The sequence below is a fragment of the Mesocricetus auratus genome, unplaced genomic scaffold (assembly GCF_017639785.1).
Source record: "Mesocricetus auratus isolate SY011 unplaced genomic scaffold, BCM_Maur_2.0 contig_5463_pilon_obj, whole genome shotgun sequence".
Classification (NCBI taxonomy): domain Eukaryota; kingdom Metazoa; phylum Chordata; class Mammalia; order Rodentia; family Cricetidae; genus Mesocricetus; species Mesocricetus auratus.
Window position 1 is genome coordinate 1 of NW_024429952.1, and position 18,713 is coordinate 18,713.

Here is an 18,713-nt window from a genome sequence, read left to right on the forward strand (position 1 = left end):
TTGTGTGGTATAATTGAAATTCCATTGAAAACCATACACCTATAATAGCAAAATGTTTTTAAGGGTTATAAAACTTATGTTAAATGAAAGCTGAGTGATCCTGGTGCATGCTTTTTATCCTAACACTTGAGAACCAGAGGTATGTGGACATCTGTGAGTTCCAGGCAGTCCTGGTCTACAAGGCTATACAGACACACTGTTCAAAAAAGAAAAGAAAAGCATATCAAATGAATAGCACTCATATTCTGTTTGCTCATTCTTACAGTAAAGAGAGTAAGATGTCAGTAATCAACAGATGTAGAAAATACATCACATTAAAAGTTAGTTCAAGGGCCCGGGCAGTGGTGGCGCACGCCTTTAATCCCAGCTCTTGGGAGGCAGAGGTAGGCGGATCTCTGTGAGTTCGAGGCCAGGCCGGACCGACAGCCTCGAAAACAATATAGAGAAACCCTGTCTCGTAAAAACCAAAAAAAGTTAGTTCAATATTTTCTTATTTTATTGTGTCTTTCTTTCCTATTTTGTGAAAGTTCCAACCTAACATCCTTCAAATCAAGGCAAATGTACAGATCACATGTATGGTCCTGAAATTGTTAGAAAGTGATGAGATGACCCAATATAAAAGAACATTTTCTGTGTAGGCCAGAGAACATGATTTCAAATGCCTAGCATTTGTGTCTAAAAGCTGCTCACGGATATGTCTGGACACCTGTAATTCTAAGGCAAACATCTGGATTCAAGGTTCTCTCTCCTAAGCTGAAAACTGGAAGGGAGTTTTGTGGTCAGACCTGGCTTTAAGTCATTGAATTCTCAAGCAATTAGGAAAAATAATAGAGGGATGTTCTTCTAACTCTTCAGTATAGTTAGAGCGGCTTTCTATTTTTTTTTTTTACCATTTTATGTTTCAGGAATTTTTGTTATATGTTGCTCACTTACCCATTCCTTTTGTGTACTTACTTACTCTCTGATGAATTCTTGCTTTTCCAATATGTGCATTTAACTAACCAGTTGATGAAGTATTTGAATATTTTATTTAATAGAATATATTATAAATATGATATAGGTAATGAAAATAGGTGCATTAAGTGCTATTGAAGGGATTAGCTACTTAGAGATTACAGCAAAAGTACAGTTATATTACTGAAGAATTGTGAATATAATGTAATGAAGGATTTGTTTTCTAACAAGACTAATGCCTTGAAAACTCCCCAAAAGGAGGTAGGCTACTATTAAGATAAGTATTTTGTGTTTAAATGAGAACCTAGCCATGCACTGAAATAGATTAAGATCTCATTACAAGAGGGAGAATTACAGCTTCAAATTTTAGTCTCCTAATATGAGGAGAAATTTACACTTAAATTATTGTGATGAATTTGCAAGTAACATTTATTAATTATTCTGTGACCAGTGTTCAAAGAGATCTAGTACATCTCTTAATTATCACTGAAGAAGTTTTTTTTTCTTTTATTTTCCTAGAGTTGACAATTAATATAGAGAAGAACAACTGGGAAATGAACAACGAATAAAAGTTTACAGCATGTTTAACGCTAAGACTTCTATATTATACCCTTTTTGCTAAATCTCAGAAATTATACCAATGGGGATAGAAATTCTAGGAAGTACACATAACATATGTCCTTAAGAATTTCCTGAATTTAAGTAGTTCATCCTTCACCAAGATATATACAAGGAGCACCAAAGTGATTGTTTCTTTTTGATAAAAGTATGACAAAACTTGACAATGAGAGGGGAAATTTTTGGAAACAATTATGGGAGGAGTTTGGAGGATAGGATTTGATAAAAATCACTATGTGTATGTATGATATTATGAAAAGCAATAAAAATTTATGTGGAGCAAATGGAGTTTGTTGTTTTGACTTGTTTGAGACAGGCTCTCAAAAGCTTTTGTTGTCCTGACAATGGCTATTTAGATGAGAGTAGCCTTAAAGTAACAATGATCCACCTGCCTCTGCCTCCCAAGTGAGTGGATTAAGCATATGTGCTAGAGTTTCCAGGAAGATTTTTTATTTAACGGACCAGGATTTAAACATAGTCTAGCTTAAGTATAAATATCATATATTTAAGTATAAAGATACATTTTAAATACAATATTTGGATCAAAAAGATGCCTTGTCAGATAATTGCATATTCTGTCCCTAATTCTGGTAATAGTTTTATCACAAGGACCCACTTGGTAATAGGAGATAATGACCAAGTTCCTCCTCAAACCATAAGACTAAATAAATAATATGAAGGAAAATGGAATTAGAGTAACTTAATGACAATTTGTCAGAGAATGAATTTGTAATTTTGTAATATATTTGACATTTCTAATATTAGTATTTATAACCATACCTAAGGAATATATTATAGTAAGATCAAATAAGACTTTAGTATCATTAAACAGATACTTATGTTAGTCATAAGTGTAAAGTACAATGTAAATGTCCAGAGAAACAATATAGGATACATGTGTAAGAACAGTATAATACAGGTGTTTTCAGGTAATGTCTGAAACCAAAATGATGAAGTTTCACCTAAACACAAGTTGAATAAGAATAACAAGAGTTGGGGTAAATTGAATTTCTGAAATTGTTTGAGACTCAATTCTACACAAAGAACTACTGGCAACTAAGGATTTCTAAAAGGAGTATAAATAGTATTCTAGGAAGTACATAACATTTGGTTATGAAATAAGTAATGGCCACTCTTGAAACATATATTAACTACAGCATTATATAGACATGGTTTTGTATTTAGAAAGCAGAATTCACACATGCATGGTGTCTTTGACATTAATTAGCAAGCCAAGTTATGAATTTGGAATAGAGAATTGAAGGTATGAGAGAGATTAGAGGAAGGAGTAATGTGGAACAAAAATATTAAAAGTTGCAGGTTACTTGAAAGGATTCAATGATTCCACAGTAGAATCATAACATTGATAATAATGAAATTACTTCTACATTTTTTGTCTTTAAGACTAGACACTCCAGAGAGTATCAGTTACTCTAATGAGGACCTTTGGATATTAAACCCTTAGGGAGACAGAAATAGAAGAACCAATATGTGAATATCTCAATCAATAGGTCTGGCCAATTCAACAAAGAACACTTGTGACTCCTCCATGATTTCCACACAGCCACATTATTTATTTTCCATATGAAGGCATGATTGATTTGTGTGCATTTCTGATTACATTAAGTAACTAAGAGAGGTTTTGTTTGGTTACAATATGAATATAATTCAATCATGATTCAATTTATTTTATTCCTTACAATTCTATATACAAATACTGATATTTTCACTTCTTAGTGTTTATATGAAGAATATTCCATAGCATATTTCAGCACTTAGTCATTACTCTGATGTTCATAATTCTCAATCTTTATATGGTATCTATTCTAGTTTCTCAACTTCTATCATAAAAAAATTCTTACTAGTGAGTTCATGAATCTTTTTGTGAGATTTAGTGTCATTAAATGAGACCAAGAGAGCAAAAGTGGAGTGATAGACTTACTTTTGAGTGCTGATATGACTACTTTAATTCAATTTACTTTAGTAAGGATATATCCTCATGGTGTTCATCAAAATAAATTGCATCTAGTAGATTAATATTTTCCTATATCCAGTGTGAACTGTGCTATACAAATAAATGGTAAAAATACTATTGTACACAGCCTAATTAACAAATTCAAAGAATTATTTTCTAGTATACAAACAGAAGGTCCTCATCCAATTGAACAGTTGTGTGTTGTGGTCTGTTCCATAATTACTTTCAAAGTTCGCAGTTGCACCAATTAGTAACTAATGATTTATCTACTTCTTTATGCCATGAATAAATATGCTACAAAGACCATGAATATCGTATAGGTGACCCATAAAACAATCATTGGTATCTGCTTTGTATCTTGGTCATTAATATATTATGTTTACAGTCGCACATGTCCAAATGTTCTCTTGTATAAATTTTGTAGTAGGAAACAGTAAGAAGTCTAAAGTAGACACACCTTTCCACATCTAAATGGAAATCAAGTGTTTAGTGGCCATTTCTTTAAAATATCACTTAATTTTACTCTCAATTTTTCTTGTTTTTAAAATGTTATTTATATATTTTTACCAAAAAATTAACTTCCTTTTCATTTAATACTCAGTGCTTACCAAAGTACATGTATGAGTTTAAGTTTGACAGCGTATTTCAATGAGGACAAATGATAACAAACATAAAAAAAACAGGAGCCATTACTCACTACTGATAGGAAGTTAAGCAAGAACACTCACTATTGAAATTGATATGCAGGTTTTCCAAAAGCACAAATGAAAATGGTCCTGTGATATAGAAGCAAATGATTTATATAGGTCCAGGTCATATAGCCAGGGGTCACTATATCCTATTCACAGAATATCTTGTATTCATGTTGATCACTTACATATGTACTGCGGGAAAGAATAAATAATTGGACAAGAAAATATGGTGCATATGCACAATGACTTTATTCACTGAGATAAAAAATGAACTTTTTGTAAAGATAAATATGTTTCTAAATTACTATATGACATGAGATAACATAGATGCATGGTGATACACCTGGTATGTTGTTTATTTATATATGTGTGTCTATGAATCTATAGTACATATTTCATTTATATCTACATATGTGTGTGTGTGTGTGTGTGAGAGAGAGAGAGAGAGAGAAAGAGAGATGGAGAAAGAAAGAAATACATTAAGATGGGAACCAGTCATCAACACAGAATAGAATAAAATAAATCATTATGAGGAAGAAGTAGAAGACAATAGGACAGGTAAGACGTGGAAGCAGAAAGAGAGCTAAAAGTGGTAAAAGAAATATGGGGGAGTAAGAAGGCACAAAATAAGGGAAATGGTCAATGATGATAGGCTATTTATTAACATACAATCAAGAATGCTATAACTATTGATGTTCAGCTAGAGGGTAAATAACACATTTACAACTAATGTTTTCATTTTGCTCCTATTTCCTTTATTAGTTAGAGATTATTTTGTGAGAGAAAAATATTGATCTTAATTTAGTTATACACAACTGATAAATAATGAGAATTGGAATTGTGGTTTGTTAATAATTATACAAATGTTCACAAAATTGGGATTGCAACAGGATATTCATTGATTGAAAAATTATGTAATTTCAATGATGTAACTGTCATGCTAGTGCTGCCCTTAATGGGATGAAGGGCTTTTATATTTTAGAATATATATATTCCATATTACAGAAAATATGCAGTCCTTTTCTAAATTAAAATATAAATAGACATTAAAATTTTTCTAACAATGGGAAGTGAAAGAAAAATGAATTGATGGAGAAAATATTTGCTCTTTGGAAGTTTACTGTGTAAGTGAGAAGGATCTTCATTAAGCAAATATTTTCTAAATTATCAAAATACATTGGCTCTGCAAAGTAACTTTCTAGGTACAGTTTCTTGCTATCAAATGTAACAAGTAGAGATCTCACTTCAGGTGAACTCATGTTGTAAAAGGAGATATTTTACTCTTATATGTTCTGTTTTCTGTAATCCACATCATGAAATGGTACAAAAATTCCTCTATCAAATATAAAAAATTGATAATGCAGAACATAGTATTATCACAATCAACTCAATCAAATTTTAGGTATTACATACTGCTCCATATCTTAAATAAGGAATGCATCTGAATTAGGAGTAAAACTTGTATCTATAACATGTCTCCAAGTTATAATGATGCATGGGTTCCTTATATTTTATTTCACTCTGTTTCTATTAGGTTAATCAGCAACATGGAACCTAGAAAAAACCACACAATTCCTATTTTCTCTGATGGGAATAACCCATGATGACACAATGGAGACCCTCCTCTTTGGCCTCTTCCTCCTGTCATATGTGGTCACAATTTGGGGAAATTTGATCACCACAATTGCTTTCAAATATGAATCCCATCTACAAACACCCATGTACCTGTTTCTCTCCAAACTTTCATTTTGCTGACATCTACCTAAGTACAACCACCATCCAAATAAGCTGAAGAATATCCACACACAGTATCAGACTAGAACAGCAATATCAGCAGACTCTCAGTAGCTTGGTCCACTGGGGGCAAGTTGACTTGCCTGCAGTCCCCAGACAAGAAGATCACAGAGGGTGCAAGCAGAAGTTGGGCCTGCAACCTCATCTTTCTAATATGATTTTCTTTCTTTTTTCTGAGACTGAGTTTTTCTGTATTATTTCTGGAGGCTGTCCTGGAATCGCTCTGTATAGCAGGCTGACCTCGAACTCACAGAGATCTGCCTGCCTCTGCCTCTTGAGTACTGGAATTAAAGGCATGCACCACCAATGCCCGGCCTAATGTGATTTTCAAAGGGAGAGTCTAATGTGTTGTGCTATATTTTTCTATCCATCGAAATTTTCTTCCATGTTATATGGGGAGATTTTTGAGGCTGTGGAAAGAAATAAACTTCCTATATCTGGGAATCCTGATATTTTAAATATTCAGAATAATCTTTGCAGGTTTTGAAGCAGAAAACAGCTTCAGTGACAATATATCATGACCAGCCTATTCTCAGGACTGTGGAGCTTCCTGCAATTTGTGCAATAAGATTAGGGTTGTGGCTTTCAAGAATCTTCACCTGTATTGGAGTTGATTTCTTAGTATATATTTAAGTGCAAATATAACCCTTTTATGCCTATAAGTAATTCATAGCCCATTCTCTAGCAAGTGACCACAGTAGAAACTCATTAGATAAGCAAGTTGGTTTAGTAATAATTTTGGCCTGGCTCAGTGATTGATGGGGAGATGTGTGATTGCAAGTGTGTGTGTGTGTGTGTGTGTGTGTGTGTGTGTGTGTGTTACATCTATCTAGGAAAAGCCACTCACAAAGTATATTATGTATACATAATATGCATTTTCATCATTTATTAACAGTTTTCTTTCATATCTTATGAATTGTCAATATCCATTACTTTTTTGTGCAGGTATTATTATTTTATGCTAATTTACATTTTCTGCTAACATTATTACTGTTACCAAAATTAAATTAATATGCAGTTTTCATAATTTTGAGTATGCAATTTGGTTTGGTAGTTAGTATACACTATGCTATCACATACCTAATAATTAAGGTAAAACTCTACAAATACTTTAGATCTAAGGAAATAGGATGTGACAAATGTATCTACAACGTTTGAATGATTAGCACTAACAGTGGTAAACTAAAACATGCTTAAAAGGAACACATTTGTGCATCTTCAGCTTACAATAGTATACTTGAAATAAGTTCTACAGAAAATAATTCTGATGCATTTGATTAATAGAAAAAACTTGATGAAATTTGATTATTGAAATATATTTAGTTCTAATATATAGTTAAATTCTTGAATTGTGTACATATACAAAATTCTAATATATTACATACATATAATATGAGGCTCATTATACAAAATATCAATATGTTTTTTCAACAAATGAGAAAATTTTATGTGCTTAACAAAGAAAAATATCTCCTTATGTAATAACAGATGTAAATTAATTAAATCTCTTTAAAAGTATTCAATATCAAATTAAACTAATGTTTATTTGATGATATGAATATAGGAATAAAGTTTATATAACTATTCACATCAGGAAATATATAGGCTGAAAATTAGTATACCTTAAATAAACTCCATATATTTCTTGGACATATGAAAGAGAAATTACACTCAGCAGTCTTTAACCAGCAAAAAAGACACTACAGAAATTTTAATCAACATCAGGATGCTTATGTACTTTTTAAATTGCATACATTCATATATACATATATGTATATATGTATACACATATAGGCATGCAACATGCAAACACAATGTATGTATATGTGTATGTATATATTTGTGTATGTGTATATGTATATGTATATATATGTGTGTGTGTGTGTGTGTGTGTATGTATATAACCCTGCTGAACCTAATGCAACAATTGTATCTTAATCAAGAATTTGAAACTATCATTGATTGTGCTAAACAATTATGTTTGAAATTTATTTTTTTACATGTCATTTTTTTATTTAAGCAATTTGTTTTTCATTTTACATACCAACTTCAGTAACTCTTCCCTACTCTTCTCCTGCCACACACCTACCCTCCTTCCTGAGATTCATCCACTCCTGAGAGCGGGTAATACCTTCCTCGAGGCATCAACAAAGTCTGCCATAACAATTTGAAACAGAACCAAGCCCCTCCCTCCAATATGAAGGCATAGGAAGGTATTCCACCTTAGGAAATGAGTTTCCAAAAGCCAGTTGGTGTACTTCCTCTAGGTCTTGATCTCAAAGACGGAACCCCCAAAAAGATAAAATCACATTACTCTACCCACATTTGGGGAACCTGGTTTTGTCCCATGCAGTTTTCCTAGATGTCTCCCCACAGTCCATGAGTTCCCACTATCTCAGGTCAGCTGTCTCTGTGGTTTTCCCTACCATGTTCTTGACCCTACTTGTTCATATGATCCCATCTCTCTCTCTTCAACTGAACTCCAGGAGCTCAGCCCAGTGCTTAGCTGTGGGTCACTGCATCTGCTTCCATCAGTTACTAGATGCAGGTTCTTTGATGACAATTGAGGTAATTGTTCATCTTATTAAATAGGAAGGAATATTTTGACACCATCTCTCCTATTGTGACGTGTCTTAGTTGGGGTCATCCTTGTGGATTCCTCAGAATTTCTTTAACACCCGGTTTCTCCCTAACATCATAATGGCTCCCTGTACCAAGACATCACCTTCATTGCTTTCCCCATTCATCCCTTCCCTAACTTGTTATTCTTGAACCCTCTTTGTTCCATCTCACATACCCTCCCTTCTACCCCATCCCAATTTACTCAGGAGAACCAAACTATTTTCCCTCCTTCGGCCATCCATGTGTGTCCCTCTGAGGGCCTCCTTTTACCTAGATTCTCTGGGGTTGTTCATGGTGTTTTCTGAGAAAATTGGGACCCAATCTACCTTAAGACACAGCAACACCACTTTGGTTATATACTCAAAGAATGCAAAATCATTACACAAAAACATTTGCTTAACTATGTTCATTGTACATTTTTTGTAATGGCCAGAACATAGATGCCCCTCAACTAAAGATTTGATTAAAAAATGTGGTACATTTAAAATATGTAAATAGTAAAGAACAAAGACAGCTTGAAATTTTCTGGCAAATGGATGGAACTAGGAAAAACATTCTGAGTGAGGTAACCCAGACCCAGAAAGACAAACACAGTATGTGTTCACTCATAAGTGGATATTATGTGTAAAGCAAAGGATAACAAGGCTATGATCAATGACCCCAGTGAAATTTAAGTTGTAATGAGGAAGAGAGTTCACAAAAAATTGTACAGGTTATATAATAAAACACATTCTATCATTATGACTGATACATGGAGCAAAATCATAGACTCAAAAATAAACTAATAATTGCAATATTGAAATTGCAGTATCTATAACTGAATTAGATCATTCTTTCTTCTGTTATTATTTCTAACTCTTTTGGTGTGAAACATTAATAGAATATAAATTTACCAAGATAATCTAGTATATGCTATTCCTGTGAAACTATACTTGTTAAATAGCTAAAATATAACAGATTTTCAAATAGTCCAGGTCAGATGAATAACGATGTAGATGTATTGACAATCAGTTTTTGTCATTTTGTAGACATGGAGAAAATTTGTTCTTTGAGTGAAATAAATATTTTCAGTTTCTGTTACAAAATCATGTTTGAATCTCATACCTGAATAATATCCAGCCATCCCTTGACCCTAAAAATGACCCTGTCACAAAACAGAAGCCATCATTGTGGTGAGTTTTCTCCAGGCTTCCTTAATGTCCCTGTTTCTCAGGCTGTAGATAAAAGGGTTTAGCATCTGAGTGACTGTTGAATACATTACTGAAGCCACTGCTGTCTTCCTGGGAGATTCAGTAACTGCAGAGCTAAAGTAAACTCCCAACCCTGTCCCATAAAACAGAGAAACAACTGAGAGGTGAGAACCACAAGTGGAAAGGGCTTTATACCGTCCTTGTCCAGATGAGATTTTGAAAACAGAGGCAACAATTTTAGTGTAAGACAGAAAAATTCCAAAGAAAGGAATACCACCAAATAGGAGAGTTGCAATATAAATAAAAATCTCATTGATAAATGTGTCAGAGCAGGCAAGCTTTATGATCTGAGAAAGTTTCACAAAAAAAGTGAGGGATTTCCACGTTTGTGCAGAAAGTCAGCTGTAAGACCATCAGACTGAGCAGTAGTGCAATCACAACACTAATGATCAGGGAAAGTAGAACTAGTATAGTACAGAAGTGTGAATTCATGATAACTGTATATCTCAGAGGGTGGCAAATAGCCACATAGCGATCATAGGCCATTGCTGAAAGCAAACAATTTTCTAATCCAGCAAAATTCAAAACAAAGAAAGCCTGAGTGAGGCAGCCTGTGTATGATATCCTCTGATCCCGTGTTTGGATATTCAATAGCATCTTTGGAACAGTGCTTGAGCTTATACAGATGTCATCCAAGGATAGGTTGGAGAGCAAGAAGTACATGGGTGTGTGGAGGCGGGAATCTGAACTGATGGTCAGGATAATGAGTAGATTTCCAAGGAATGTGACCAGGTACATAAACAGGAATAGTCCAAAAAGTATGGCTTGCACTTCTGGATCATCTGAAAGGCCCAAGAGTAGGAATTCTGTTGTATCTGTTCGATGTTTGAAATCCATGTTGTTTAAAAGACTTATGGGGTAAAAGAAACATAAAGACATAATTTATGTTCCCAAGGATACTTCATTACAGAAAAATTTCTGCTTGAGATGTAACTCTCCATCTTTCCATCCCTTTCATTTTCCTGTAATATCATCTACTTTTTGTTCTGTTCTTTGGCTACATTAAAGTTTTTGGATTCTTTCCCTTATCCCTCATTGATGCACTAGATGTTAACAATGTAGAACATTAGCTCTGACCAAAAATTCTCCAAATTCTGAGTCCAGATAACAAAATCAAATAAAATGATTTGACATATGTTTGTGTGTGTGTGTGTGTGTATGTGAGAGAGAGAGAGAGAGAGAGATCAATTGATATTTCAATATAAGTCATACCTTATTTTATTTTTTCCCATTATTTCTTAATGCAACAAAATATAAAATTACTATATATTTGTATCCTAAACTATATCACTGTGATTTATTATTAATCTTTAAGTATTACAGGGATTTTCAAAAACACAGCTTTATTTATGAAGCACAAATATTACAATTTTGAGATTTATTAATGACATGAGAATGGTCTACTGCCTTTCAGTGTCCATAGTAGGAAAAAATACTGTTTGGAAAAATGAAATAAAGATAACGAAGCCTTGATTTTATAATCTCAAATTCAAAGGAAGATTCATGGACTAAAATTCTACCTTAGAACTTTAGGTGTATAAAAGACCAAAGCTGAACATTTCAATGCAGATGAAAAATAATATCATTTCTCACATATATAATGAAATATTTCATAATTAAATTGGTAGACTACCACATTAAAACACATTAACCATACAAATTAACCATTATGGGATATTAACATTTTTTACATGTAGTCTTATATAAAATTACATACATATGTGTGTCTCTGTATGTGGGTCTGTGTTTTTGTTTTGATTCATTGACTACAATAATGTGTTTTTAATGTGGTAATCTATGTTGTGTATTATAAATAATCATAAAATAATATAAAATGTAAATAAGATTACTATCTCAGTATCAGCCATGAACTCATCATTGTCCAAATAAACACAACAGCAAAAATAATCTTTTCTGCAAATACATGCTATATCATAGCAAGCCAAAATTATGAAAGCTTCATATACACTTTTATAACTTTTCATTTGTTCAATACACTATAAAAATTATTAAGCTTCATAGAATACTCCTTGAAACTACAAAGACTAGACTACTATTCAGAATGGTTTTAAAACCAGTATATGACATTAGCAGAATAAAAATTTCTCAAACAAAGGGTTCCAGCAGATCATAAACAGTAAATTGTTCAGGTTACCTGGGTACTATCACTAAGGAATTACATACAGTTCTTCTTGGACTTACAAAAACAATAAGAGAAATTGTTCTTTCTGTGAACACCAAACTTCAGTATGGCAATTTTCATTCTTTGCAGAAAAAAATATTCCTGCAAATAATGTTGGTACAGTGGATACTTAAATAGGAAAGATAAATGAATGATGATCACAGGTTGATTATGTGTGGTGCTGGTGTCCCTCAGGACTTTGCTGTGTGAGAGTCCTAATTAAATCAAGCCCATTTGGCTCTCAGGTAGCTAAAGGAGAGCATAGATCCTTATAGCTGCGAGGAGAACACTTTTTTCTGATTAGCACACAAAAGTGGAATAAATGGAAGTATCATTTTTCCATCCTGTGATACATTTTATTACCATAGTTCTGAAAACTATCTTATTGTACCTCAGCAAATCATGGCCCTATCATTAAATGACAACTTTATAACTCTGTCCCAGACAGCATCAACAAAAGTTGTGATATCGTTTTTAAGATTGTAAGTCTGAATGGAGGAAGGGGAAGATGAGTAATTATAATCTGAAAATGTGAATTGAATAATTAAAATATATCTTTAGATGTATGTCTTATGAAAATAAGGAAAGAGAAAACATTGGATACACAAATTAGAAGGTATAATATAGTTAAGAATACACATAAATTATGGCCAATTATTTTGGTCCATCTATGTTACATTCAAAAACTGTTTTGTTTAACCAATGAATTTTATTGGGGTTACAGGAGAATAAAAGAGGGGTTTCTCGGAAGAACAGAAATGACTCAAAGACATCTGTGTAACTAAAGGCTACCTAAGCATGTGTACTAGTTCAAGATAGCTGAACTCCTTTGCCACATTGCCTAACCTTCGGCAACTCAACAGGGTACAGATTGTACTTTTCAGGTAGCTCAGCTTGTCTGAAGTTCTTCCAGGAAGTCTGGTTGGTTTTACTTCATTTGAGCTGAAGAAAGAATCTTCTAGGCAGCTTATGTTGTCTTGAGAGTTTTTCACAGAGGGATTCACTGTATAGTGGTCTAACAAATACACTAATTTCAGGAATTTCCTCAATATTATTAATCCTACTTCATGAACTTAATGAGACTCCCTGTAGATGGAACATTTCACCTACTAGAATATCTTGTGTTTAATGATCCTTCCTGTCTTGGAGGAAGTCTCTACACAGCATTTTTGGCTGACACTAGCAAAGAAATATGGACCTCAGCCTTCTAACATTCATGATCTGAGTCCTGGGAGCAAGTTGAATGTCCTGGAAGTGGGTTCTTCATCGGGTCTTCCGGACAGAAGCACACAATGGGTGAAATCTTCACTTTGGCCTTAAGAGACAAAAAAGGATCATTTTGGGTTACTAGACTTTTCAAACAACAGAAATTCAGGACAATAAACATGTGTTGCTTTCTAAATTTAAGTATTATTTAAATTAAAAAGCAAATTTATTTACATAACTATCCAACTTCTCTCTCCCTCCCATTATACCTCCAACCCCCAATCCCACCCACCATTCACTCTTCACAGAGGGTGAGGCCAACCTTGGGGTCCATCAAAGTCTGTCATATCATTTTGGGCAGGGCTTAGGCCTTCCCCTGTGTATTCAGGCTGACAGAGAATCCCTCCATAAGGAATGGATAGTCCCAAAGCCCATTCACGCACCAGAGATAAATACTGCTTCTACTGCCAGAGGCCACATAGACTGTCCAGACCACCTAACTGTCACCCACATTCAGGGAGCCTTGTTTGATTCTATGCTCATTACCCAGCTGTCAGACTGTGGTTTGTGAGCTCAGTTGTTTAGGTCAGCTCTTTCTGTGGGTTTCCTCAGCATGGGGAAATATTCCACAAAATTATAATATTTAAAGGTAATGGACAATTTTCTGGACAGGTACCACATACCAAAATTAAATCAAGAACAGATATAGAATTTAAATAGTCTAATAGCTCTCAAAGAAGTAGAAGCAGTCATCAAAAGACTCCCAACCAAATAAAAAGGCCAGGTTCAGTTGATAACAGCACAGAATTCTATGAGAATTTCAAGGAAGGGATTGTACCAACACTCATCAAATATTTCCACATAATAAGAACAGAAGCAACAATGACAAACTCTCTTCATGAGGCTATAGTTACATGATACCCAAACCATACATAGAAAAAACAAACAAGGAGAATTAAAGACCAAACTCTAGTGAAGATTGATGCAAAAATATTCAATAAAACATTAATTATATCCAAGAACACATCAAGAAAATCATCCACCATGACTAAGTAGGTTACACCCCAGAGATACAAGGATGGTACATATAAGTGACTCTAAAAATTCTCTCCGAGAAATTCTATATCTAAGAAACCCCTTCAGAAATCTGTCAGTAGACCCCTCATATACACATATTAAATGGATTGAGAAAGAAATTAGAGAAATGTCACCCATTGTAATAACCACAAATAACATAAAATATCTTTGGATGACTCTAACCAAACTAGTTACACCTTGTATGACCAGAACATTAAGTCTTTGAAGAAAAATCTGAAGAAGATATCAGAAAATGGAAATATTCCTCATGCTCTTGAATAGGTAGGATCAACATAGTAAAAATGGCAATCTTACCAAAAGCAGTCTAGAGATTCATTGCAATTCCCATCAAAATTCTAACACAATTCTTGACAGATCTTGAAGAACAATGCTCAATTACACATAGAAAAAAATTCAAGATAGTCAAAACTATCTTGTACAATAATGAAAATTCTGGAAGCATTATCATCCCTGAATTTTCAAATTCTTCTATGTAGCTATATAACTGAAATCAGTTTGGTATTGACACAACAATCAGACAGGAGGACCAATGGAGTATAGTTGAAGACCCTGATTTTAATCCATATATCTTTGAACACCTGATTTTTGACAGAAATAATCTGAAATTATACAATGGCAAAATGTTTCTTCAACAACAGTCTTGGCACAGCAGGATGTTGACAAGTTGAAGAACATAAATAGCTTAGTATCTATCCCTATGAAAAAAACTCAAATACAAAGGGATTAAATACCTCAGCATAAATAAAGTCACATTTAACTTCATAGAAGAGAAAACAGCAAGTAGCCTTGAATGAATTGATACAGGAAACCACTTCCTGAGTATAACACCAGTGTCACAGATATCGAGAGCAATAATTAGTTAATGTTACCTGCTGACTGAGAAGCTTTTGTAATGCAGGACATGGTCAAAAAGACAAAATGACAACCTGTAGAATGGGAAAAGATCTTCACCAGCCCCACATTTGACAAAGGATTGATCTTCAAAGTATATGAAGAACACAAGAAACTAGTAATCAAAATACAAAATAAAATGGGGGTGAGATCTAATCAGAAAATTTTCAATACAAAAAACTCAAATAGTCCGATAGCCTCCAAAACAATACTGAGAAACCCTGTCTCGTAAAACAAAAAAAAACACATCAAATGGTAAACAAACAATTAAGGAATAACTCAACATCCTTACGCATCAGGAAAATACAAATACAAATGATTCTGAGATACCATCTTACACCTGTCAGATGGCTTTGATCAGAAACACTTATGCCAACCTATGCTGGAGAGGATATGGAGTAAGGGGAACATTCCTCCATTGCTGATGGGGGTGCAAACTAATACAACCCATTTTCAAAGCACTATGTTAGTTTCTAAGAAAATTGGGATTCAATCTACTTCAAGATCCAGCAACACCACACTTGGGCATATACCCAGAGGATGCACACTCATATCACCAAGACCTTTGATCAACTGTGTTCATGACAATGTTATACATAATAGCCCGAACCTGGAAGCAACCTGCTTGCACCTCAATTTTGTGGAGTACAAGTTTTCAAAGTAAGACATGATGAATCTCTGAACTTTCTTAATGTTTATTGTTATGTCTCCCTTTTCATTTCTGATTTTGTTAGTCTGGATATTTTATTTCTGGTTTGGTTAGTTTGGATAAATGTTTGGATAAATGTTTGTCTATCTTGTTGAATTTCTTGAAGAACCAACTCTTTGTTTTGATGATTTTTGTATTGTTTTCTTTGTTTCTATTTTATTGATTTTAGCCCTCAGTTTGATTGCTTTCTGACATCTACTACTCCTGGTTGAGTTTGCTTCTTTTTTTTGTTTTGTTTTGTTTTTTTGTTTTTGTTTTTTTCAAGACAGGGATTTGGAGGCTGTCCTGGAACTCACTTTGTAGAACAGGCTAGCCTCGAACTCCCAGAGATCCAGAGATCTGCCTGCCTCTGCCTCTCGAGTGCTGGGATTAAAGGCGTTGTGCCACCAACGCCCAGCCGAGTTTGTTTCTTTTTGTTCTAGAGCTTTCAGTTGTGCTGTTAAGTCACTAGTGTGATATTTATTAAGGCTATTTTTGTAGGTGCTTAGTACTATGAACTTTCCTCTTAGCACTGCTTATATAGTGTCCCTTAAATTTGGATAAATTATGCCTTCATTCTCATTGAATTTTGGGAATTCTTTAATTTATTTACTTGTTCCTTGATTCAGTGTAGATTCAATTGAGCATTGTTCAATCTCCATGAATTTTGGGGAATTATGCAACTAGTGTTGTTCCTAAATTAAGTCATGGTGATGCAATAAGATACAGGGAGTTACTCCATGTTTTTTTGTATCTGTTGTGTTTTGGTTTGTTAATGAGTGCATGGATGAGTTTAGAGAAGTTTCTATGAGATGATGAGTAAAGGGATATTCTTTTGTGATTGGGTAGAATGTCATATACATACATCTGTTAAAACCAATTGAGCTATAACCACTGTTAGTTCATTTATTTCTCTGTTAAGATTTTCTTTGGAAGTCCTCAAAATTGGTAAGAGAGGGGTGTCCAAATCTTGCCCTATTAATGGGTTTGGTGTGATGTGTGATTTAAGCTTTAATAAAGTATGTTTTACAAATGTGGGGTGCCCTTGTATTTGGGACATAGATGCCTCTTATTAAGTCTGTATCTTGATGGATGTTTCCTGTGACAAATATGAAATGTATTTCTTCATCCCTTTTGATTAATTTTAGTTAGAAGTCTACTTGTTAGATACTAGGATATCTGTACTGTCTGGCCCGCAGGACATCAACTGGGAGCAAGAGACCTAAGGACCGGGATGGGGACAAGAGACACGAAAGAAATGCCACAAGACAAGAATCTGAGCAAGTCGCAATTTTTATTTTTTTCAGAGCAGTTAATATACTTGGTAGAGCAGGTGAATAGGAGGGGTTTGAGGGGCTGAGAGGTTTGCTTTGCATACCAGGTGGGCACATAGCAGGGTATTGTTTAAGCATATACAGCAGGATATTGGCAAGGTTAAAAGTTCTGGAGGGAGAGGAATGGGTGGGCTAACGGCCATTGCTTATTTGATGGTTAGGGTTTGCTGAGTTTGGACAAGCTTTCTGGGTCATGGTGTTCCTGTGGTTTCTCTTCTGTTTACCTTCAGAAGGCCAATTACATAAATCTTATACTTCAGAAAGTACATGGTTGGCTCCAAAAGATCAAAGTACCTGAGGTGATCTCAGCATTGCACCAGCTTTTTTCTTAGTTCCATTGATTTAAAATTCTTTTCTGTACCATTTACACTGAGGTAATGTCTATCTTTGAAGTTGAGGTGTGTTTCTTTTTTTAAATAATTTTTGAAGATTTATTTATTATACAGATTTATGCCTGCATGAATTTCTGCACACCAGAAGAGGGCACCAGATCTCATTACAGATGCTTTTGAGCCACCATGTTGGTGCTGGAATTGAACTTAGGACCTCTGTAAGAGTAGCCAGTACTCAGTCTCTGAGCCATCTCTCTAGCCCGAGGTGTATTGGTTGTATGCAGCAGAAGGATAGAGTCTGTCTTCATATCCATTATGTTAACCTGTGTATTTTATATGGAAATTGAGATCATTGATTTTTTATACATTTTATTTAAATTAGAAAAAATCTTATTTTAAATATCAATCCCAGTACCCATTCCCTCCTATTCTCCCATGCACCACAGTGACACCCCCATCCCATCGCCAATCTACTACTCAGGGTGAGTGAGGCCTTCCATGAGGGATCATGTAAATCTGTCAAGTCATTTGGGGAGGGCCTAGGACATCCCCCTATGTAGCTAGCCTAAGAGAGTATCAGTTCATGGGAAATGGGTGCCCGAAGTCCATTTGTGCAATAGGGATATATCCTGAGTCCACTGCCAGAGGCCACATAGCCTTCCAGTGCTCCTAGCTGACACCCACATTCAGGGGGCCTCATTTGGTTCTATGTTGGTTCCACAGATATAAGACAGGGTCTATGAGTTCCCACTTGCTCAGGTCAGCTATCTCTGAGGGTTTTCCCAGTGTGGTCTTGACTACTTTGTTCATCACTCCTCCCTGGATTACAGGAGTTTGGCTCAGTGCATACGTGTCGATCTCTGGTTCTGCTTCCACTAGCTACTGGATGAAGGCTCTAGGATGGCATTAAAGGTTGTCATTTTTCGAATTATAGGGGAAGGGTATTTAAGGTAGTCTCTTCACTATTGCTTATGTTCCTAGTTGTGAAATTTTGTACAATTCCCTAGTTCCAGATTTCTCTTTAAACCTATAGTGGCTCTCTTTATTGATGTGTCTCTTTTCTTGCTCTCCTATATT

General features: G+C 34.5%; 1 pseudogene; it reads right to left on the reverse strand.

The window, feature by feature from the left end:
* Positions 1 to 9,802: 9,802 nt before the first annotated feature.
* LOC121138019 lies at positions 9,803 to 10,745 on the reverse strand (annotated as a pseudogene).
* Between the last annotated feature and the right edge of the window lie 7,968 nt (positions 10,746 to 18,713).